This window comes from Scylla paramamosain, chromosome 9, assembly GCF_035594125.1.
Source record: "Scylla paramamosain isolate STU-SP2022 chromosome 9, ASM3559412v1, whole genome shotgun sequence".
Lineage (NCBI taxonomy): Eukaryota > Metazoa > Arthropoda > Malacostraca > Decapoda > Portunidae > Scylla > Scylla paramamosain.
Genome location: NC_087159.1, coordinates 20,292,440 through 20,317,500, shown reverse-complemented (window position 1 = coordinate 20,317,500; position 25,061 = coordinate 20,292,440).

Here is a 25,061-nt window from a genome sequence, read left to right as displayed (position 1 = left end):
TGGAAATGATGAGTTCCCGAATTTTCATTCAGGTGGAGTCAGTGACAGTCGATGTTTCGGTAGTGTAATGACAATGGCCAATTTATGTTTATGTACATTAACATACAGAAAATAAGAGAAAGGAATAAAGATGGTGGTAGTCATGATTATAACCAAGAAGAATGAAACACAGTCGTCAGGAATTACTCGTAGAGCAGAGGTTCAGAGCTTGATACTGATGACTGAGATGTCAGCAAATTGATCACACTCGGTATAGCCAGCTGATATAGGTCGAACACATCAAATTCACACACTGCGGACCTTCACCCTGTAACATCCTTTGATGATACCGACAAGTGCCTGGACGCGAGCGAACCGCAAAGCGTAGCAAAAATTAAAATTCCCTCGGGTGTTAGGTAGTGACGTTACCAACAATATAGCATACGATTCGACAAGTAAAGTAATATATGAATACAGTGGTAAGCCGAGATCAACGTAACGAACGTCTTTTTCATATAAAAGGTTACTGTTTTTTTTTTTTTTTGTATGTAAGAGGGGTACTGACAAAGGGCAACCAAAATTTTGAATAAATAAGGCACATTTAAATGCCAATTTCAGAGCAGTGTCAAATAGAATGATCTAACAGCAGACGATAAGTATCTTGAAACCTCCCTATTGAGAAAGTTCAAGTCATAGGAAGGAGGAAATACAGAAACAGGCAGAAAGTTGCATTTTTTTTAAATTTATATTTTAATTGATTTTTTTTATGTAAGACGGGCACCGGCCAAGGGCATCAAAACTGCAATAAAATAAAAGGCCCACTGAGGTGCCGGTCTCCGAACAGACTCAAAGCGGTAGTCAAAAATTGCAGGATAAGTGTTTTGAAACTTCCCTCATGAAAAAGGATGGAAGTGGGAAGAAGGTGGAAATACAGAAGCAGGAAGGGAGTGCCAGAGTTTATCTGAGAGACTGATGAATGATTGGCAATACTGGTTAAATCTTGCATTAGAGAGGTAGACAGAATAGGGGTGAGAGTCTTGTGCAGCGAGGCTGCGCGAGGAGGGAAGGCATGCAATTAGCAAGATTATAAGAATAGTTGGCATGAAAATAGCGGTTGAAGATAGCACGAGATGCAACATTGCGGCGATGAGAAAGAGGCTTCAGAGAATCAATTAGAGCTGATAAGACAAAAAGCTTTTGATTCCATCCTGTCTAAAAAAGCGATATGAGGGGAACCCCCCTCCATACACGTGAAGCATACTTCATGCATGAACGGATAAGGCCCCTGTACAGAGTTAGCAGCTGGTGGTTGGGGGGGTAGGATGATGAGAAAAAGTAATGGGGACGAATCAGAACACCTAACTTAATAGAAGCTGCTTTAGCTACAGATGAAATGTAAAGTTTCCATTTTTTTTGCAGGAGGGACACCGGGCAAGGGCAACAGAAATCCATAAAAAAAAAAAAAAAAAGCCCACTGAGATGCCAGTCCCAGAAAACGGTCCAAATCGGTAATCAAAAATTGAAGGATGTCTTGGAACCTCCCTCTTGTCTTGAAACCTCCCTCCTATTCAAGTCATAGGAAGGTGGAAATACAGAAGCAGGCAGGGAGTTCGAGAGTTTACCAGAGAAAGGGATGAATGACTGAGAATACTAGTTGACTCTTGCATTAGAAAGGTGGACAAAATAGGGGTGAGAGAAAAAAAAAGAGTTTTGTGCAGCTAGGCCGCGGGAGGATGGGAGGCATGCAGTTAGCAAGATCAGAAGAGCAGTTAGCATGAAAATAGCGGTAGAAGACAGCTAGAGATGCAACACTGCGGTGATGAGAGACAGGCTGAAGACGGCCAGTTAAAGGAAAGAAGGTGATAAGACGAAAAGCTTTTGATTCCACCGTGTCTAGAAGAGCGGTATGAATGGAACCCGTCCCCAGACATGTGAATCATACTCCATACATGGACGGACAAGACCCTTGTACAGAGTTAGCAGCTGGGGGAGGGGGGGCGGAACTGGCGGAGACGTCTCAGAACGCTTGACTTCATAGAAGCTGTTTTAGCTAGAGATAAGATGTGAAGTTTCCAGTTCAGATTATAAGTAAAAGACAGACCGAGGATGTTCAGTGTAGAAGAGGGGGACAGTTGAGTGTCATTGAAGAAGAGGGGATAGTTATCTGGAAGGTTGTGTCGAGTTGACAGATGAAGGAATTGAGTTTTGGAGGCATTAAACAATACCAAGTTTACTCTAGCCCAATCAGAAATTTTAGAAAGATCAGAAGTCAGGTTTTCTGTGGCTTCCCTGCGTGAAATGTTTACTTCCTGAAGGGTTGGACGTCTATGAAAAGATGTGGAAAATTGCAGGATGGTATCATCAGCGTAGGAGTGGATAGGACAAGAAGTTTGGTTTAGGAGGTCATTGATGAATAATAAGAGAGTGGATGACAGGACAGAACCCTGAGGAACACCACTGTTAATAGATTTAGGAGAAGAACAGTGACCGTCTACCACAGCAGCAATAGAACGGTCAGAAAGGAAACTTGAGATGAAATTACTGTAGCTGCCCAGAGGCAGCTAAAGGATTTTAGACCAACACGGTGACGCGAATCGTTTATTGCATTCGTGGAAACATTAAAGGGAGAAGATGGAAGACAGTCTGAGGGTGAATCGTTGGCTCCAGGCATGAAAGGAATGATGGACACCATGAGACTCGCTTACATGCCGCCACCTATATTTAGTAGAGGTTCTTGTGGAGACTATTGGAAATTTCGACAGGCCTTCAAGGCCCACGTGGAGGCGACACACATCCCGTACAGAACGAACTCAAAATGCTCCTGTCAGCTTACGCTGGACTCATAAAGGCAGCATTGCAAGGATGCATACGAATTAAGTCAACAAAGTTTGGCATGGAGCAACTGTAAGTTAGAACGACATACAAGGCCTGAAAGAACTAGTACATGATCTTGTAAATTGTGTAACAAACCTACGAGACCTGAGATAACTGAGGGAAATAAACACAAAAGGGTCGGTGAGACTGATAGCTGAGCGGTTTAGAAGAAGATTGCGAGTGTTACAAAACTAGCCTCTTTAAATATCGGAAAAGCCATGATGGCGAGCTCCCACTCATCGAGTGGCTTCAAGTATTCCTCAGTGAAACGTTAGTGAGCAAAATGGGCATCACTTGCTAGGAACCAATAACATCCAAGCATATGGCAAAGTAGATCTGTATGAGCTTCCCCACCATCACGGAAGAGACCAGTGGGGCTGGTGACGTAAGTGGAGGAAAACCATGGTAGAAGAGTAGAAGAGATCAACTATGTATGGTGTGCCGGGGAAGTCACTTTCTACAGAGTTGTCCTGCTTTCGGTGACATGTCTGTATGTGAGAGATGAGAAACGATGTTACGCATGCCTGGGTAAAAGACATTAAATAGCGGGATGCAAACGCTGCAAGCTTTGTGGAGTTGAGGGATGCACTTACTACCACTCAGACCTTCTACATTTCCCTATGAGGAACCCATTGCGCCCCGAGAGCCCAACGGAAGATGGAACATTACCAAACGGCCCTGGGAACAATGAAAGGGGGATAATAAAGACTAGTGACCCACCAGATTACCGCTGAGAGAGCTAACTGCATAGCAACAAACGACAAAGAAGCAGTGTCAGCCCAATTGTAAGCATCACACGGTTAAATGGCAGAGGGGTGAAAGAAGAAAGGGAAGAAAGAGACAAACGGACTGTGACGATGATAGCACTGGGAAACCCATATAGGTGGACGAGAGGAGCTGAGACAAGCCACACCAGCAATGATCAATGGAGTGGGAATGACAGTTCCGCCTGACAATCAAGCCGCGAGAAAGTCGCCTTACCTATAGTGAAGGTTAATGTAAGAAAACCCGCAGGGGGACAGACAGAGTTGATTATTGGGGCCCTCTTAGATTTAGGCAGCGACTGATCATATTGTACTGAACACTTGGCTAACAAACTTCAACCTGTGGGGAGACCAATATCCCTTTCCATAGACACGCTAATAAGAGAGACGTCGACGCTGAAGACACAAGAGATCGACTTGGTCGCGGTCAGCGTGGGAACGAAGAAGCGTCGAACTGTCGAAATCCCTAGAACATTAGTTGTCAAACACTTGCCGGCCTCCTTGGCTACAGCTGCCGCGAGTAATGAAGAGGTCAGATCGTGGGACCACCTGAGGGGAGTTACACCATGTTACATCATCGAACGTGGAGTTATTGATAGGTCTGGACGTACCACAAGCGTTCATTCCGCTCGAGGTGGGGACAGGGAGCCATGGAAAGCCCTTTGCGACACATACCCCGTTAGGATGGACTGTAAATGGGCCCATTAGAAAAGATGGGGGACAACTTGTCTGACTTGCCTGAGAACATCAGAGGTAGAATGTTCACCTCAAGGGCTGGAGAACGTTTGGTAGAAAGTATAGAGGCTATATGGGGACGTGAATTTACCTATGAAGAAGGAGAACCCTATTCAATGGAGGATAAAGAGGTCATTAAGCTATGGTCAAGGAAATGGAATATAGTGGATCGGCACTACCAGCTCTCTATTTCATTCCGGCATGCTCATCCTAAGTTACTGGACAACAAGAGGATGGCAGAACAAAGGCTACAGGCTCTAAAAGACGATTGCAACGACATCCGCAGCTCGGTGAGAGATATAAGGAAGAGATGTAAAGAACCGAGAGGGTCTTGCACCCGGAGAGTAGCACGGATTCAAGTTCAGGGAAGGTGTGGTACCTTCCCCATCATCTAGTCCTGAACGCAAACAAACCGGGAAAGGTGAGAATAGTATTCGACTGTGCAGCTTCATATCAGTCTGTATCATTGAATAAGAGGATAATGCAAGGGCCGGACCTCAACAATACGTTGACAGGGATGATCCCCAGATTCTGACAACACAGAGTGGCTCTCATGGCTGATATCGAAGCGATGTTCTACCAGGTGTGAGTAGCTCCAGAGGACAGAAATGCTCTCCACTTCCTGTGGTGGAAGAGTGGTGATTGGCGGCGAGAGCCCGTCACTTACAGAATGATGGTACACCTTTTCGGAGGGGTGTGGAGCCCATCCTACCCCGAACATGCCTTACAACAGACCTTTGACGACTAGGGACCGCACTTCACAGAAGAAGTCAGAAAGGCCAGACGCAGCTTCTATGTCTATGATTTACTACTCTTTGTCCCTTCATTGAGCAGAGCTACAGGGATGACACACCATCCGCGGCAACTATTGAACAAGGGTGGAATCCGTTTGACGAAGCGGATTTGCAATAAGAAGGAAGTCCTCGAGACGGTACTAAAAGCAGAGAGGGCGACAGACGTGCGAGAAGTCGTAGTAAAGGACGACAAATTGCCAACAGAAAGGGCCTTAGGGATTGTCTGGGACTTGGAAGACGACCAACTGGCTGTCTGGATTCAATTTCCGCCGCGGCCAGAGATGAAACGGGGACTTTTGAGTATGATTAGCTCCATGTATGACCTCCTAGGCATCATAGCCCTAAACCTCATCAAAGCAAAGCTGATATTCCAAGAAGAGTGCAGGAGGAAATCAGAATGGGATGAACCTTTACCAACCATGAACGCTGCAGCATGGCAGGAACGGCAAAATGATGTTGTCCATCGAGAGAAAGTACGGATCCCAAGGTATGTATGACCTTCTAGGCATCATAGCCCCAATCCTCATCAAAGCAAAACTGATATTCCAAGAAGAATGCAGGAGGAAGTCAGAATGGGATGAACCCTTATCAACCATGAACGCTGTGGCATGGCAAAAATGGCAAAATGATGTCCATCGAGAGAAAGTATGGATCCCAAGAGTACTTTCTGAGAGTACCCAGCCTGTGAACACTGTACAGATTCACCATTTTTGTGATGCTTCACAACGAGCATACGAAACGGTATCCTACTTGAGGATGACAGAAGACAGTGGAGTCCATCACGTGACTTTCATATCTGGGAAAGCTAGGCTGGCCTTGCTGAAACAACAGACGATTCCATGCCTAGAACCTCAGCCGTTGGCAATGCAGCGCCACGCCCCGTTGCCCTTGCGAATTTCTTCAGTTCTTCTTGCATTGTCTCCATTGCTTCCTTCGTCTGGATACGTTCTTCCATGACTACTGGTGTCAGTTGTATCATTTCTTTCATCTCCTTTATTTGTGTGGATGTTTGTGGATACTTCTTCGCTTCGAGAGTACTGTCCTCCAGGTGAACCCCATCCACTGACTCTTAGTTTCGCGGTGAGCTCTACCTTCCATCCATCGTGACTGAAGCCTGGGCGCAGATCTTTGTTAAAGGGGTGTTAGCTGAGGGGTTGGTTATTGAGTCCGTAGGACTGGTGTTACAGAAGGACTGCCACGAAGTGTGATTTCACGTGAGGAAAGACTGAAGGACTGACGGACTAACTGAAGGACAAACTGAATGACTGGTGTTCCTTAAAGATTCACTGAAGGACTCACTGAAGGGCTGGTGTCCCTTAAAGACTCATTGAAGGACGCACTGAAGGACTAGTGTCCCTTAAAGACTCACTGAAGGACTGACGGAAGGACTAGTGTCCCTTAAGGACTCACTGAAGGACTCAGTAAAGGACTGATATCACTGCTTCTGCCGTCACGTCACATTCCTTGATTGTTGTCCACCATCTGATGTACACTCGTCACACTTTGTGTAGTGTTCACCATACTTACTTACACACACTGCTTCTGCCGTCACGACAGATTCCTTGTTCGTTGTCCACCATCTGATGTACACACTGCCACACTGCGTGCGGTGTTCACCATACTTACTTACACACACTGCTTCTGCCATAACGACAGTTTCCTTGTTCGTTGTCCACCATCTGATGTACACTCGTCACACTGCGTATGGTGTTCACCATACTTACACGCACACATACCTGTGCGCAAATTACCTCTCTCCCTTCCCGGCTGAGCCACGTGCGCCTGGGCAGGATGCCCGCCACTCGCGCCTCCTCTTCGCTCCGTCCTCTGGGAGGACAAGGATGCCCGCCCCGCGCATCACTTCGCGCGTCACTTCTCTGCTCCGTCCTCTGCGAGGACGAACTGCATCGGTCCCTTCTGGAGGCCCGCCAGCGTCTCTCCTCGGGTGGTGTTGCTCGCTTGACGTTCACAGAAGACCACACGTTTGACTGTAGCTGCCCGGAGGCAGCTAAAGGATTTTAGACCCACACAGTGACGCGAATCGTTTATTGCATTCGGTCAAACCTGAAGATATACATAATAAACAAAAGACGTGCGTAGCACTACTAACCATTATATATTGTATCAAAACCACTACATACTGTATCAACATAATACATCACTAATCATGGATTATGCTAATTAGGGCAATCGACACCTCGTAATACAAATGTGGAACTCACGTGTTTGGGGTCTTAAGGAGGCCTGTCACCAAGCAACACCTGTGTCTGTATTGTAGTGGTCCGATCTTTCCTGGAGTAGTCACACCCTACATCGGTGGCGGTACAAAGGAATCTGCCCCTCCGGGCTTCGTCCCTGCTGGCCCTCGGCACCTCGCGCCTGCCCATCTTACCCTTAGGTCAGCGATACTTCCTGGGTGACCCACGTGTCTTATCTACCCTACACGCCATGTCATCAACTTTACCATGTAAACACGACCCTCACCACCTCTCTACAGCTAAGCACTCCACAGCTAGTCCTTCTCACACATCTTCACTACTGCAGTTAATTGAATTCAGTTTTCTTAATCTCTATTCTAATCAACTTAGTTTCTTTAGTGTTATACATGCCTCATATTAGCCTCTCACCGCCAGCCTCACAGGACCTTGTGAGACGGTACAGCTGGCGATTACATTCCCTGCATTTACTTAACCTATATAGCACCAGAACTTAAGACACTACTAATTTATTACACTACTTCACTCCAGCTCTCATAACACAGAACATGTTATTTAGCATACATTTGTTTGTTCTTCCAGCATTACTTCCATAACACTTCCATAACCGCCCAGCATCACTGTTGGCGGTAACAGTTACAGAGAGAAGGATAGAAGCTGTAGGAGGGTAATTTGGGAATCAAAGCTTTGTGCCAGACTCTATCAAAAGCTTTTGATATATCCAAGGCAACAGCAAAAGTTTCACCAAAATCTCTAAAAGAGGATGACCAAGACTCGCTCAGTAAGGAAAGCCAAAAGATCACCAGTAGAGCGTCCTCGACGGAGCCAATACTGGCGATCAGATAGAAGGTTGTGAAGTGATAGATGTTTAGGAATCTTCCTGTTGAGGATATATTAAAAAGTTTAGGTAGCCAGGAAATTAGAACAATAGGACGGTAGTTTGAGGGATTAGAACGGTCACCCTTTTTAGAAACAGACTGAATGTAAACAAACTTCCAGCAAGAAAGAAAGGTAGGTGTTGACAGACAGAGTTGAAAGAGTTTGACTAGGCAAGGTGCAAGCACAGATGCTCAGTTTCGGAGAGCAATATGAGGGACCCCATCAGGTCCATAAGCCTTCCGAGGGTTTAGGCCAGCAAGGGCATGGAAAACATCATTGCGAATAATTTTAATAGGTAGCATGAAGTAGTCAGAGGATGGAAGAGAGAGGAACAAACCCTGAATCGTCCAAGGTAGAGCTTTTAGCAAAGCTTTGAGCAAAGAGTTCTGCTTTAGAGATAAATGTGATAGTAGTGGTGCCATCTGGCTGAAATAAAGGAGGGAAATAAGCAAAATCATTGGAGATATTTTTGGCTAGTAGCCAGAAGTCACGAGGGGAGTCAGATCTTGAAACATTTTTGACACTTTATTAATGAAGGAGTTTTTGGCTAGTTGGAGAAAAGACTTTGCATGCTTCCGGGCAGAAATATAAAGTGCATGAGATTCTGGTGATGGAAGGCTTAAGTACCTTTTGTGGGCCACTTCTCTATCATGTGTAGCACGAGAACAAGCTGTGTTGAACCAAGGTTTGGAAGGTTTAGGTCGAGAAAAAGAGAGAGCAATGTGCGCCTCTGTGCCACTATCACCTCTGTTATGCGCTCGGCAAACAGACAGGTCTCTGACATGGAAGCAGTAGTCATTCCAAGGAAAATCAGCAAAATACCTCCTCAGATCCCCCAACTAGCAGAGGCAAAACGCCGGATGCACCTTCGCTTAGGATGATCCTGAAGAGGGATTGGAGCGATAGCACAAGATACAGATATGAGATTGTGATCGGAGGAGCCCAACAGAGAAGAAAGGGTGATAGCATAAGCAGAAGGATTAGAGGTCAGGAAAAGGTCAAGAATGTTGGGCGTATCTCCAAGACGGTCAGGAATACGAGTAGGGTGTTGCACCAATTGTTCTAGGTCGTGGAGGATAGCAAAGTTGAAGGCTAGTTCACCAGGATGGTCAGTGAAGGGAAAGGAAAGCCAAAGCTGGTGGTGAACATTGAAGTCTCCAAGAATGGAGATCTCAGCAAAAGGGAAGAGTTAGAAAGTGGTCCACTTTGGAAGTTAAGTAGTCAAACAATTTCTTATAGTCAAAGGAGTTAGGTGAGAAGTGTACAGCACAGATAAATTTTGTTTGAGAGTGACTCTATACTCGTAGCCAGATGGAGGAAAACTCGGACGATTCAAGAGCGAGGGCACGACAGCAGGTGCGCACATAAACGCAACATCCAGCTTTGGATTGAAAATGAGGATAGAGGAAGTAGGAGGGAACAGAAAAGGCGCTGCTGTCAGTTGCCTCAGACACCTGAGTTTAGATTATAAATAGAGGACAGACCGAGGATATTCAGTGCAGAAGAGGCGGACAGTTGAGTGACAATGAAGAAGAGGGGATAGTTGTCTGGAAGGCAACTGAGCAATACTAAGTTTGCTCTGCCCCAATCAGAAATTTTAGTGAGATACAGGCGTTCTCTGGCTTCCCTGTGGCTTCCCTTCCCTGTTTGCTTCCTGAATGATTGGACGTCTACGAAAAGACGTAGAAAACTGCAGGGTGATATCATGAGCATAAAACTGGATAGGACAAGAAGTTTGGTTTAGAAGATCATTGATGAATAATAATAAGAGAGTGGGTGACAGGACAGAACCCTGAGGAACACCACTGTTAATAAATTTAGAAGAACGATGACCATCTACCAGAGCAGCAATAGAACGGTCAGAAAGGAAAATTGAGATGAAGTTAAAGAGAGAGGATAGATGCTGTAGGAGAGTAGTTTGAGAATCAAATCTTTTTGATAGACTTCATCAAAAGCTTTTGATATATCTAAGGCAACGGCAAAAGTTTCACCAAAATCTCTAAAAGATGATGACGAAGCCTCAGTAAAGAAAGCCAGAAGATCACCAGCAGAGGGGCCTTGACGGAACCCATAATGGCGATTAGATAGAAAGTTTTGAAGTGATAGATGTTTAAGAATCTTCCTGTTGAGGATAGATTCAAAAACTGTAGATAGGCAGGAAATTAAAGCAATAGCACGGTAGTTTGAAGGATTAGAACGGTCATCCTTTTTAGGAACAGACTGAATGTAGGTAAACTTCCAGCAAGAAGGAAAGATAGATGTTGATAGAGAGTTGAGTTTGACTAGGCAAGGTGTAAGAACGAAGGCACAGTATTGGAGAACAATAGGAGGGACCCTATCAGGTCCATAAGCCCTCCGAGGGTTTAGGTCAGTGAAAGTATGGAAATTGATTGATTGATTGATTTAATTTATTGCGCTGCAACATCACGGTCATATGCTGCCGCTACAAATCTTTGGAAGCGTCAAAATTGTAGTTTTCAAAATATCGGTAGTAAAAACAAAATTATAGGCATGATAAAAATATTAAAAGACCTCTATTAAAGAAAACAAAAAAGTAATGGGAAGAGCCATAAATAAAAATAAAAGTGAGGGGTACTAACCCCAGTGACTCAGACCACTGTGTCTGGCGATGTTTGTTACTTACCCAAGACACTGACCCCGCTGACCCAGGTATCTGGCGTTGTTCGTTAGTGCCCAAAACACTGACTCCACTGACTCAGCCCCCAAGATACAGACTTATTCGTCATGTGTTTTCCTCATTTGCCTCAGTCTTCTCCCAGTACAAAGATAAGTTTCTACCCAATATTATATTAATTATAAAATAAATAGAAAAAATAGTTAAAAGGTAATCAATAATTTTTTTTTAAAAGACCAGCTTTCTCCACAAACATACAAAGGAGGAGGCAGTAGACACCTGCAGAAACGATAATTACTCCGAGTGAGGTCTAAAGCACTGTTCAGGGGGTGCTGTGAACTTATCATTAAACACAGCTTTGACCTCACTGAACGTTTCCCTTTGTGTCTCACAACACAAGGGGGCAGTCACAGCCTGCCCTCTAAAGACAACTATTTTCCTCCACACAAAACTACAAGCACCTAATAACACACACACCCTTCGGTCTGTCCTCCTACACCAGCCTCGGAGTCCCCATCTGGGGAGGGGACCATAAATGTCCCCAGGTCGGACTGTCTTTCTGTCGACGACCCTAAGTGTCTTGACACTCTTCTCAACTTTTTCTTCATTAACTTCTGCAACATGCGTGGTCTAAGATCTAATTTTTAATCTGTAGAACACCACCTCTCCTATTCTAAACCTCATCTTCTTTTCCTCACTGAAACTCAGGTGTCTGAGGTAACTGACAGTAGCCCCTTTTTTGTTCCCTCCTACTTTCTCTATCCTCATTTTCGATCCAAAGCTGGATGTTGCGTTTATGTGCACAATGACTTATCCTGCTCTCGTGCCCACGCTCTTGAATCTTCCGAGTTTCCCACTATCTGGCTACGACTACAGAGTCACTCCCAACTAAATTTATCGTGCTATATACCTCTCACCTAACTCCTCTGACTATAAGAAATTGTTTGACTATTTAACTTCCAAAGTAGAGCACATTCTGACCATTCTTGGAGACCTCAATGTCCACCACCAGCTTTGGCTTTCCTCTCCCTTCACTGACCATCCTGGTGAACTAGCCTTCAACTTTGCTATCCTCCACGACCTAGAGCAATTGGTGCAACACACTACTCGTATTCCTGACCATCTTGGAGATACGCCCAACATTCTTGACCTTTTTCCTGACCTCTAATTGTTCTGCTTATGCTGTCACCTTCTCTTCTTCGTTGGGCTCCTCCGATCACAGTCTCACATCTGTATCTTGTCCTATCGCTCCAATTCCTCTTCTAGATCCCCATAAGGGAAGGTGCCTCTGGCGTTTTGCCTCTGCTAGCTGGGGGGACCTGAGGAGACATTTTGCTGATTTTCCTTGCAATGACTACTGCTTCCGTGTCAGACCCGTTTTTTGGGCTGAGTGCATAACAGAGTTGATTGTGTCTGGCATGGAGGCGTACATTTCTCACTTTTTCTCGACCTAAAACTTCCAAACCTTGGTTCAACACAACTTGTTCTCATGCTATACATGATAAAGAGGTGGCCCACAAAAGGTACTTAAGTCTTCCATCACCAGAATCTCATGCACTTTATATTTCTGCCCGGAACCATGCAAAGTCTGTTCTCCAACTAGCCAAAAACTCCTTCATTAACAGAAAGTATCAAAATCTTCAAAGATCTAACTCCCCTCGTGACTTCTGGCTTCTAGCCTAAAATATCTCCAATAACTTTGCTTCTTCTTTCCCTTCTTTATTTCAACCAGATGGCACCACTGCTATCACATCTATTTCTAAAGCTGAACTCTTCGCTCAAACCTTTGCTAAGAACTTTACCTTGAACGATTCTGGGCCTGTTCGTCCCTCTCCTCCACCCTCTGACTACTTCATGCTACCTATTAAAATTCTTCGCAATGATGTTTTCCATGCCCTCGCTGGCCTAAACCCTCGGAAGGCTTATGGACCTGATGGGGTCCCTCCTATTGTTCTCTGAAACTGTGCCTCTGTCTTTCCTTCTTGCTGGAAGTTTGCCTACATTCAGCCTGTTCCTAAAAAAAGGGTGACCGTTCTTATCCCTCAAACTAGCGTCCTATTGCTTTAATTTCCTGCCTATCTAAAATTTTTGAATCTATCCTCAACAGGAAGATTCTTAAACATGTATCACTTCACAACCTTCTACCTGATCGCCAGGATGGATTCCGTCAAGATTGATCCACTGGTGATCTTCTTGCTTTCCTTACTGAGTCTTGGTCATCCTCTTTTAGAGATTTTGGTGAAACTTTTGCTGTTGCCTTGGACATATCAAAAGCTTTTGATGGAGCAGTGGTTCTCAAACTGGGTGCCGCGGCACCCTGGGGTGCCACGGACAGCGCCTAGGGATGCCACAAGATTGCCATGAATTTTGTCTTGGCTAGATCGTTTCAAGGTACATTTGTAAAACAGTTTGTAGCAGTCTGCTACAATTAAATGTCGGTGTAGGAAGTTACTTGCTCTAATATTTTACTAAAATATAGGTAGATATTTCCTTTTGCACACTTGTACTACTACTACTACTACTACTACTACTACTACTACTACTACTGATAGCATAATAATAATAATAATAATAGTAATAATAATAATAATAATAATAATAATGTCAATAGAATGTAATAGTACTCCTTGCGTAACCCAATTTTCTTTGTTTATACTCGTCGGTCGTCCAGTACGTGATCGGTACTTGTCCGATTTTTGTCAGTGAGGCACTATACATCGAGCTGTACGGGTGTATTCCTTGCTGCTTCTGATAATCTGCAGCTGTATTGAACTTAAACTCACAATGGATAAGTTTGTCATTAAGAAGAGAAAACATGGAGATAGTGGTGAGGGTGAAGAAGGAAACGAAAGTAGAAGTACGAGTGAAAAGGATTTGGCCATTTCAACAGCAAACAAATCAACTTCCAAAAAAAGCAGGAAAAATCGCTCCTATTTGGATAATTATCTAGATTTGGGATTCTTTTGGTGTGGCGATGAGGTTAATCCTACATCACTGTGTGTTATTTGTGGTGATAAATTAGCTAATGAGGCGATGGTACCCAGCAAATTAAAGAGGCATTTATCTTTGAAACATGGTCATCTTGCCAACAAGCCTCGATCCTACTTTGAAGGACTTTTAAATGAACAAAAACAACAGAGGGTGATGCTTTCTAAAACAGTCAAAGTTTCTGATAAAGCACAAGAGGCCAGCTACTTAGTTGCAGAGTTAGTCGCTAAAAGCATGAAACCTCATACAATAGCAGAGACACTAATTCTTCCGGCTTGTAGTGCCATTGTAAAAACAATGTTTGGAAGTGAAGCAGAAAAACAAGTGAAAAAAATTCCCGTCTCGGATAGTACCATCAGCAGACGGATTCATGATATGTCAGCAGACATAGAGGAAACTGTATGTGCCTCTGTAAAGGAAAGTGAAATGTTTGCACTTCAGGTAGATGAGTCCACAGATATTGGAGGTAAGGCTCAACTATCGGCATTCATTCGGTACATTCATAATGTTAAAATAGTGGACCAGTTTTTCTGTTGTAAGGAACTTGAGGAAACAACAACAGGCAATGATATTTTCGCTACATTAAGTGAGTACATAAAATCAGTTGGTTTGTCCTGGCAATCTTGTGTAGGGATTTGTACAGACGGGGCGCCTGCCATGATTGGCTCAATTAAAGGATTTGTGTCACTAGTGAAGAAAGAAAACAGCAGTGTCATAACAACACATTGCTTTCTCCATCGTGAAGCGCTGGTTGCTAAGACAATTGGCAATGATTTGAAGTCTGTACTGGAGAAAGTTGTAAAAATGGTGAACTTTATAAAGAGTCGGCCACTTAAGACTCGTCTGTTTGCTAAGCTGTGCGAAGAGGTTGAGGCAAAACATGTGAATCTTCTTCTACACACGGAGGTGAGATGGCTGTCAAGAGGGAGAGTATTGTCACGTATGTATGAACTGAAGGAAGAGATGCTTACTTTTTTCACCCTTGAACAACAAGAGGAATTCTGTGACTTACTGGCAGATGACACTTGGTCTGCCAAATTGTCTTACTTGGTAGACGTATTTGAACATTTAAACAAGGTAAATTCCAGCATGCAAGGTAAATCAAAAAATATATTATCTTCCACTGATAAAATTAACACTCTGAGAGAAAAACTGCGATTGTGGGTTGGCAGAGTAAAGGAAGGCAATTTGGATATGTTCCCACATGCTGCAGCAGCAACAAGCGGTAGACCGGGTAGAGAAATCATTTCTATTATTTCTGAGCATCTTGAGGTACTGGAAAAGCAACTTCAGTACTATTTTCCAGACATATGCACTGAAAACTATGACTGGATAAGAAACCCATTTGTTGCACCAGTATCAACCCAATCTCAGCTTACCGGGGGCCTTACCCTCACGGAAGAAGAGCAGTTAGTGGAAATGCGTAATGATCGTAACCTGAAGTTATTGCACATGCAGCTGCCTCTTGACGAATTCTGGGTTCAGATGAAGGCTCAGTATCCTCAAGTTGCAAAGAAAGCTCTGGTAATCCTTATCCAGTTCTCTACATCTTACCTGTGTGAGCTGGGATTTTCTGTTCTAGCTAACATTAAAACGAACAAGAGGGCAAGATTGCAAACTCTTGAAGAAGAAATGAGAGTATGTTTGTCCGCTATTCAACCCAACTTGAAAAGGATCTGTCAGTCACATCAAGCACATGTATCTCACTAAATCAGGTTAGCTTTTGTTTGTTTTGCTTATTTGACTATCAGTGATTATCATGCCTTTTTTCTTCTTCTTTTTATGCTACTTTGCATTTATAACTCTTAAGTTAATCTAATATTCTGAATCTAATTCCACTGACAAGTTCTATGTTTGGGCATGTACTACAGTACATCAAATGTTAATTTTGGTTTGAGTACGGATAATAATTTTAAATCATTAATTAAAGTAATTCAAACAGGTACAATTTTATATCAGAAGTTAATTCATGTGAGGAGGGGTGATGGTGAAAAAGGGGTGCCACAGAAAGGATTATATAAATTCAGGGTGCCATCACTGAAAAAAGATTGAGAACCACTGCGTCTAGTTAAAACAGCTTCTATGAAGTTAGGCGTTCTGAGACGTCTCCGTCAGTTTTTCTCATCCCCCCAGCTGGTAACTCTGTACAAGGGCCTTATCTGTCCTTGTATGGAGTATGCTTCACATGTCTGGTTGGGTTCCACTCATACCGCTCTTCTAGACAGGGTGGAATCAAAAGCTTTTCCTCTCATCAACTCCTCTCCTCTAACTGACTGTCTTCAGCCTCTCTCTCTCACCGCCACAGTGTTGCATCTCTAGCTGTCTTCTACCGCTATTTTCATGCTAACTGCTCTTCTGATCTTGCTAACTGCATTCCTTCCATCCTCCAGTGGCCTCACTGCACTAGACTTTCTTCTTTATCTCACCCCTATTCTGTCCACCTCTCTAATGCAAGAGTTAATCAGTATTCTCAATTATTCGTCTCTTTCTCTGGTAAACTCTGGAACTCCTTGCCTGCTTCTGTATTTCCACCTTCCTATGACTTGAATTCCTTAAAAAGGGCGGTTTCAAGACACTTACCTTTCAATTTTTGACTAACGCTTTGGACCTTTTTATGGGACTAGCATCTCAGTGGGCATTTTGTTTTTTTTTTTATTTTTGTTGCCCTTGGTCAGTGTCCTTCGTACATGGATGGAAAATATTGCAAATATTCCAAATAAATTTATAGAGGTCGAGTAAAAAGGTGAAAGCTTCATAGGACATGTTGTGCATAAAGGAATATGGGACGTCATCGGGACCCGGGGGTGAATTATGACCCGGGGGTGAATCAGACCTCTCCAACAGGGGATGCAAAATTGACGCTAACAGATTCCAAATGTCGACGATGAAGTTCCATAGGTGTTGTTGGATCCTTTCTAGAGACACTTGCAAAATGCTCAGCAAACAGGTCGGTAATTGTCTTTGGGTCTGCCACCGTGCCCCACCATGGGATAAAACAGGTGGAGGAGGAGCAGAGTACTTACCATATAATTTGCGGACTCCGTTGAAGACCTCGGTGAGTGGTGTGCGAACTGTGATGGAAGAGGCAATTCTTCCAAGACTCAACCCGAGTCCTCCTTAAGGTGCGGCGAGCACGGACACGCGCTCGTCGAAAAGCCTCCAAATAGTGCACGTTCCCACGATTCCGTCGAAGGCAAGAAAAGACGGCACATTTTTCTTGAAAAGCGGCTGTACAATCTATATTCCACCATGGAACAGGCCGTCTAGCAAACTGGCCAGAGGTCTTAGGGATGGACTGTATAGCACCAGAGTGCAAGACATCAATGAAATCATGTTGCAGACTCATCACAGCTCCCTATTTCATCCATTGAGCGGGCAGAATGCTGATATCTTTGAATAGGTGTTAGTCCGCCTTATGATCAAGCCGCCATCGGGGAGGACGTGACTGTGGTGCAGAATCAGTTTACTCCAATAAAACTGGGAAGTGGTCGCTCCTATATAGTTCTGGTAAAACTTTCCAGTTAAAATCAAGAAAAGAAATAAGGAGAGAGAGAGAGAGAGAGAGAGAGAGAGAGAGAGAGAGAGAGAGAGAGAGAGAGAGAGAGAGAGAGAGAGAGAGAGAGAGAGAGAGTATTTGCTGCATGTACACACACACACACACACACACACACACACCTTCAAATATTACATTTATGTCAAATGCATAAGTAGAAGCAAGGTCAGTAGGAAGGCACTTTAAATCGAAAAATATCAATAAAAAAAAAACGAGCCGAAAAATTCTAAACAGACGATTCCCAAGAGGGAGGAGGCTCCCCATGCACCCAGCATCTAAAATATCAGTGGAACAGGGTTTCTTACTTGACTAGAGCTGCAAATCATCGTCTGTTTGTGGTCTCCACTTGCAACTTATTTTAGTAATAATCTCCTGGGAGGGTTCCCAGGTTTTGCAACTCTTGTCTTGAAGCATACACTTGCTACGAATCAGTCCATTTAGAGTTTCTGTCTGCAGTCGTGATCAGTTCTTTGTCTTAATATTGTTAACTAGGGAAAAAAATTCTTTCTGCAGCAGCAAATGAGTGAGGCAAAGACATGAGGTTCAGTATTTGGTGGCATTTGGGAACCTTGCCTCATCACCACGCTTTTCTCTTGAAACAGCATACCAGAATGTTTCAGGGCCCTCTGCTGCTCCATTCAGAGCTGGCAATTCACACGAAATCAGCTCTCGCTATTCTCTATTCAGGTCTTCATAGGCGCTCTCTTGAATTATGTTTTGAAATTTGATTGCCAAGGGTATGAGAGACTTTAGATTTCCTTGCTGCACATTAGATGAATCTAGTGCTTCAAGAAGATGTAAGTTATGAAGCAGATTGGAGGACAGAAAACGTTTCAGCAACTGCTTTGAGAGAGCTACATATAAATTGAGTGTCCACCTGAAACTGCTCTAAATCTCTTTTGCAAATATCAGAAGAGTGCTCTAGGAGAATTCTTTCTGTCACTGCTTCACGGTAAATGTCTCCTAGAATGACATAGTTGGAAGTATCAGATATATTAACATGAGTTAAGTCAAAATTTTTAAGTTTCTCTCTTTTCATGAAGTTACTAAGATGCCTTTAACACTGCTACAGACTGATGTGCGAAGCTTGTGTATTTTTTGGGATGTTGCCTGGAAATCAAGGTTTACTTTACTAACCTGCCTCATACTCCAGGCACTCCTAATACTAATCCTGCCTAACTCCAGGCAGGATGTATACCAAAAAGGCAAAGTACATTTTTTGTTATTGGGTTATTCAATTCTTGTAATATTGCAACAGCAGATGCCATTCTATCTTCTATTGCAGCCGATGTAAAATATAGTTTTAGTGTAGGACATTGCTCTAAAAGTCTTTTTACAATTTCTCCTAAGGAAATATTCTATGAGGTGATACTTCTGTAAATTTCAGAAATTCTCCATATTCTGAAAATCTTTTAGGGCTGTTCATGATGTAGGAATATATATTCCGAGCTAATTCTTGAACCCTATTAGGAAGTTCCCCACATGCATTTCAGGCACAGAGAGTCACTGAATGGCAAACGCAGCCTTACACAAAACAGTGATGGGTTTTCTCTTTTTAGCAGAGTTATGGCTTCTCCCTTTTCTCCCATCATTACACTTGCATTATCACTGGCAAATCCAATTACATTTTCAATAGGAATGACATGCATTCTGAAGAAATGCTTGATTGATTTGAAAATACCTTGAGCTGTACAATCTTTTACCTCAAATAAACATAAAAAGCGATCACATGTTTTCTGAACATTAAGTTCATAGTACCGAGCAATCAAGACAGGGTGCGTTTGTGTAGAAAGATCCGTGGACTCATCAATGATGAGAAAAAATTTTGTGCCCTTCAGACGAGCAACAAGATCTGATAAACAAGTATTACCCATTACATAACAAAGGATAGCTGTGGCTTTCGTTCTGCAACATTTAATAGTCTGGACTCACATTAGCAATAAACCTTTGGAAATTATCATTATAGATACAGGTAAGTTATGCTCAACAATGAAGACGCACATCTTAATCTCTGAGGCTGTAACTTGCTTTTCAAAGTCTGCTGATACACTTGGTTGAAAGAAGAAACTGGTGACTTTTTGAGACTGTTGTTTTGCAAGTATACTTTTCTTATGTTTCTCAGTAGACCGATGCCTCTCCAGTAATGATACAATGCCTGCTATTTCACATTGGCATGCAGTTCAGAATGCCTTATTTGGGTTCCCCTTACTCTGAATCATCGAAGAGGAAAATTTTGGATCAATGAGCCATTTCATTTTAAATTTATGATCACACGTGACTTTTTTCTTTAGAGTCTGAGGACCACTGTCACTGTCCGAGGCAACTGGTGTAGTATTTCTTTTTAGACTCATGTTAGCAAATGTTCATTAAACTTGAAAGCAAAAGCATTCTAAGTAAATCGTGTGTAGTGCATCATATGTTATTTTATTTCTTCGTACAGTAAACAGTGAACTGAGTATTTTCAACAGTACTCTCCGCACATTCAATATAAAACATAAGCTGTTGCGACAGACTCAAGGATTAAATTATTCAATCAGTTCTCGTCAAAAGTGCACATGATATTTAGCACCATATTGCTATTTTTTTTTTTTTAATGTTTCCTCATTATGTTTCATCCTCAAGGAAGATTGTAAACTGACGTAGTTACCATTTAAAACAATGAATAATGTTTAAGGATCAGGAGTTTATGTGATATTTTCTTGAGACCATAGGACAATATGAACTAGATGTCGTCACCCTCTGGCAACATACTCCAGGTGAATGAAAATCGACTTTTCAAGAATACGCGCCTTGTGGGGTAGTGATTAATATGCCTGGCTACGAATCTGCAGGCCAGGATTCGAATCCCTGGCAGACGGCGCACAGTCCATGCACCCAGCGGTTCACCTTTATCTTCTGGATTGGTCGATGAATAGGTAACTTGGGAAGGTACACTGAGCCACCCCGAATGCCACTATGTTCCTGGGGTGGAGTGTTCTTACCCGCCACAGGCTCAAAGACTAATTTAACATGACGGAGATGAGCGCCGACGCCACGCACAACCGCTGCTTATGCTCCTTATTTTTTTCCCTTTTTTTTTTTTTTTATGAGAGTAATGTATATATAGGTGATACAGTACACCCCGTCATGTAAGATTTGCGTTTTCTCTTACTATCGTCACAGATAATTCTTCTTCACATATAAGTAATTTTAGATATTTCCGGACAGTATTCTTACGATAAGGCAAATTTTCTTGCAGCCACCTCCACTGAACACCGTCAGCAGTGGCGAGCACGTCCTTGCGCACGGTCACCTCGGGTACAAGCATGGCGTGCAGGCTTGCTACCTGAGAGTTGGCGGGGTCGTGAGGGCTGTGCCACAGGAGCACAGCGACGTGGGCTGCTTAGGTCCTTATCAAGTTCCGGGCTGTATGGGTCTTCACTGTCCAGGTTACTTGAATTTTCACATTTTATTATAATGACACATACGGGTATTACCTATTATTCTCACACAATCACGAAACCTGACACAAATACGGGCAGACACAACCCAACGTACAGCTTGAGATGGAGAGGTGGGCTGGTGGCTGGGAAGAGATAACGGTGAAGGAGTGGCAGACGGTAAGACTGAGGTGGCAGAATGTGTGGGTGATGGGTCGCAGGAAGCGCAGGGAGCAGGGTGCGTGTGTTTGTGTGTGCGTGTGTGGCAGGGGCAGGGCGGATGGAGGATGTAAAAGGAAAACCATGCTCACTCACATCCTTACCGTGGTTCAGGTCTGTCTGAAAACAATGTTTACAGATTGAATGTATATGTAGATGGATAGATGGCTGAATAGATTAATGGGCAGATAGACAGATGAATGAATGGATGGATGATTGGATGGAAGAATGAATGGGTGAGTCGATATATGCATGGTTGGATGGATGGATGAATGGATAGAAGGATAGATGACTGAATGGATGGATGGATGAATGAGTGGATAGATGGATGGATAAATGAGTGGATGGATGAATGGAGCAGTGGACAAATGGATGGATAGATGGATGGATGTATAACTAAATGGATGAGTGGATGAATAGATAGATAGTTAAATGGGTGGATAGGTGGATGGACTGATGGCTAAGTGGATAGGTGGACGGATGGATGGATATATGTATGGAGGGATTAATGGATAGATGGAAGGCTGTATGAGTGGATGGATGGATGGATGAGTGGATGAGTGGATAGATGAATGAATGTATGATTGGATACATGGATGGATGGAGGATTGGATGGATGAGTGGATAGATGTATATACGGATGGATGTATGAGTGTTTATCAATCGCATCAGTCATAACAATGATTATTATATATATTCATCATTCATATATTTAATTCCACTTGTAGTATGGCTCATCATTCATATATTTCATACCACGTGCCGACGTGGCCAGCCTCAGAGAGAGAGAGAGAGAGAGAGAGAGAGAGAGAGAGAGAGAGAGAGAGAGAGAGAGAGCACATCGAATCAGTTCATATTTGTAATCAAATATCACTCGGTATGACGCTTGTACATCCAGTCCATCATTAAATCAAGAAGTCTTATAACTTTTGTCTTTTACTTGCACAATCAACCATAATCCAAACCACTACCCACGACCTCCACGCTACCAACAATATCCACGCTACCAACAATCTAAGGAAGACAGGAAACGCAAGTACATCATCGGAACAGAGGCAGCAAGAATTCTCATTCAGAAACAGTGGTGGCCAGTCTATCTGATACAGTAAGATGACGAATCTCTCACATCGATACAGTGGTGGCAACGGTGTTGTGTGATCGAAGACACACGAACTCTCGACTTTCTCAAAAATCCAGTACACACTGAGACACGAGTTTCAACGCCACCATCGCAGGCAAGTTGCAAGGCGTTATCATTCTCACCTAGACGCGTGGGTGTATCACTCTTGACGTGGCAAATCGTGGTCCGACCTTGCCTGTCACTCACCATGCTTCAAGAGAGTCATTCCAAGCTTGGAGCCACGCATTCTCTTCTAATACTCTCAAAATCTATCACACAGCACGTCCGCTTACGCAATAATGTTTACAAGGCAGAAAACATTGCTTCCTACCTGAGGTCGGATTTGATCGCTCAGTTCCAAGATTAAAATTGTTTTACTAGTGACTCACTGTCAAAGGATGAGTTTCAAAGACTTAAAGATTATCTCTTGCTCACCACCTTCCTTGGTGCTCCCAATTTTCAGGTCGCAAGTGACATAGAATTAAACAAAACAGATTAAATATATGATGTCTGCAAAGTCATATCTGAAAAGTGTCCTCTTCCCAGCTCGGAGCCTGTTCAGGTATTTGATGCCTCTTTACCTGACTCTTTCACATCACCTCATCATCCACCTTCTCGTTCTTCTTCACCTTCTCGTGGACGTTACACTAGACGTACATCCTCTTCGCCTAGATATCATTACACTCGATCGAAATCGAGATAAAGAAATGTCATCTGCACCCGTTGCAAGCTTCCTGGTCATGCTATCACACAGTGTAACATTGTTCTTGATAGCTCAGGAAGACACTCATTCAGTCCTAATGCATTCTCTTCCTTCCACAAAAGGGTAGGTCGTTTCTTGCAAGACTGCAGACATTATCATGCACAGTCTCAGGTTACTCAACAAACATCGTCGGAAAACTCTTCGCGCCCTTCTCTGGCCAATCCATCATAATATCAACATCAGTCTTGAAATCATCACCTTCTTATGTACCTATAAATCGAACAAAACACAAGGTATGTTTCATCCATCATCGTAACTCCTCCAGTTAACATTAGATATGCTGGATTATTCAATGGCATTGTCACAGATGTTATATGTCACTCCAGATCATACAAAGCTTTCTTTGACACAGATACTGCGGGTAACCTTATCAAAACAGATGTATTTAGGAGACTCTCTTCCTTCTCTTAGAATTATATCACTGCATTACCTCCTGATATTAATCTCAAAGGTATATCTGGGAAAATTATCTTACCTCATGGGAAAGTATTCTTATTACTGTCTTTATCACCGCAGGAATAAGATATACATTGTATCAAATGTATCTTTCAATCCTGAGCTCTCTCCCCACCCTCCACTCCCTCAGGAATAAGCCGTACAGGAAAACAGGTCGGAATATACTTTACGGGGTTAGAGAAGGAAAAACCTGAAGGAGTTGAAATGAGGTGCCCCCATTTCCTGAAAGCAAGGAAGTTAATCAATAACAAATAAACGTTGTTAGGCACGGATTGCAGGCAAAATGTTAATCAAGACGGTGCTTTAAAGTCTCAACGGTGTTGCAGTCTATCACGTCTCGAGGAAGCCCATTTCATGGACTTACTACTCGGTGTTTTTTTTTTTTTTTTTTTTTTGATTCGTGAGAGTTCAAGGGTTTCCCAACAACTTTGCAACCGTTGCCTCGTGTATAATTTGAAGAGTCTATCGTGAAATATTTACTGCAGTCCATGTTATCAATGCCTTTGATGATTTTAAACCTGTATTAAGTTACTTCTTTGTGTTAATGAGAAGAGATTTAATTGTTTAAGACGCTCTTCGTATAATTTGTTTCTTAGGCTTGGTATAATTTTTGTTACTCTACGCTGAGCTCTTTCTAATTTATCAATGTCTCTCTGGTAATAGGGCACCATGCTTGAACGCAATATTCCAAAAGGGGACGGGTTAAAGAGTTATACAAAGTGAGGCTTGTATCGTTAGATTTATATTCAAAAGATCTGCCAATTAAGCCAGTTATTTTATTCGCTTTCTTTACGACTTATGAACATTGTTGGCTAGATTTTAGACTACTCGATATTACTACCCCTAAATCAGTTTCGTTGTCAAGACTTTCAAGTTGGATACCATTTAAAATATACTTTGCTTTCTCATTTCTATACCCTATGTGAAGGACTTGGCACTTATCTAGATTAAAACTTATTTGCCTCCATTCTGACAATTTGTCTAGATTTTTCTGCCTTTCTATTACTTGTTCGTTAGAAACTACGGAATTCGCTATTTTGGGGTCATTAGCAAACTTCGATATTATATTGGTAACACCATCATCTATGTCGATCATAGAAACGGGGAAGAGAACAGGTCCTAAGACCTTAAGGCACCCCGCTGGTTACGTTAGTCCACTTGGATGCTTTTCCATTTATTACTACTCTTTGTTTACGGTTGTTTAGTGTTTTCTACCCATCTTAGCACATCACCTTGGATACCCTGTGATTTTAGTTTAATCAGTAAACGTTTGTGGGGGACTTTGTCGAAGGCCTTTTTGAAAATCAAGATATATTATATCTACCACTTTACTCTCGTCATACTGGTTCTCAATCATCTTCCTAGACCACGGTGTAACTCCTTATAAACACATTTTGCTAGCAGATCTGATAACGCTATCTGAATGTGCTTTATATGTTGTAAACGCTAAGGTTAAGTCTGCTGTTATCAGGTAGTAATATACTCTGTTATGCACAACAATCTCCATGTAAGGGTGTTTAGTTAGAATCCGTAGTTACCACAATCGATGACAATGGATTCTGCAAAATCGGGCTGAAAAATGTCACATCTACGCCTGCCAAGCTCAAAGCAGGTGTGCTACTCGAAGAAGCCTTGCCTTACTCTGAGGAAGTTGTAACCTAGGATGA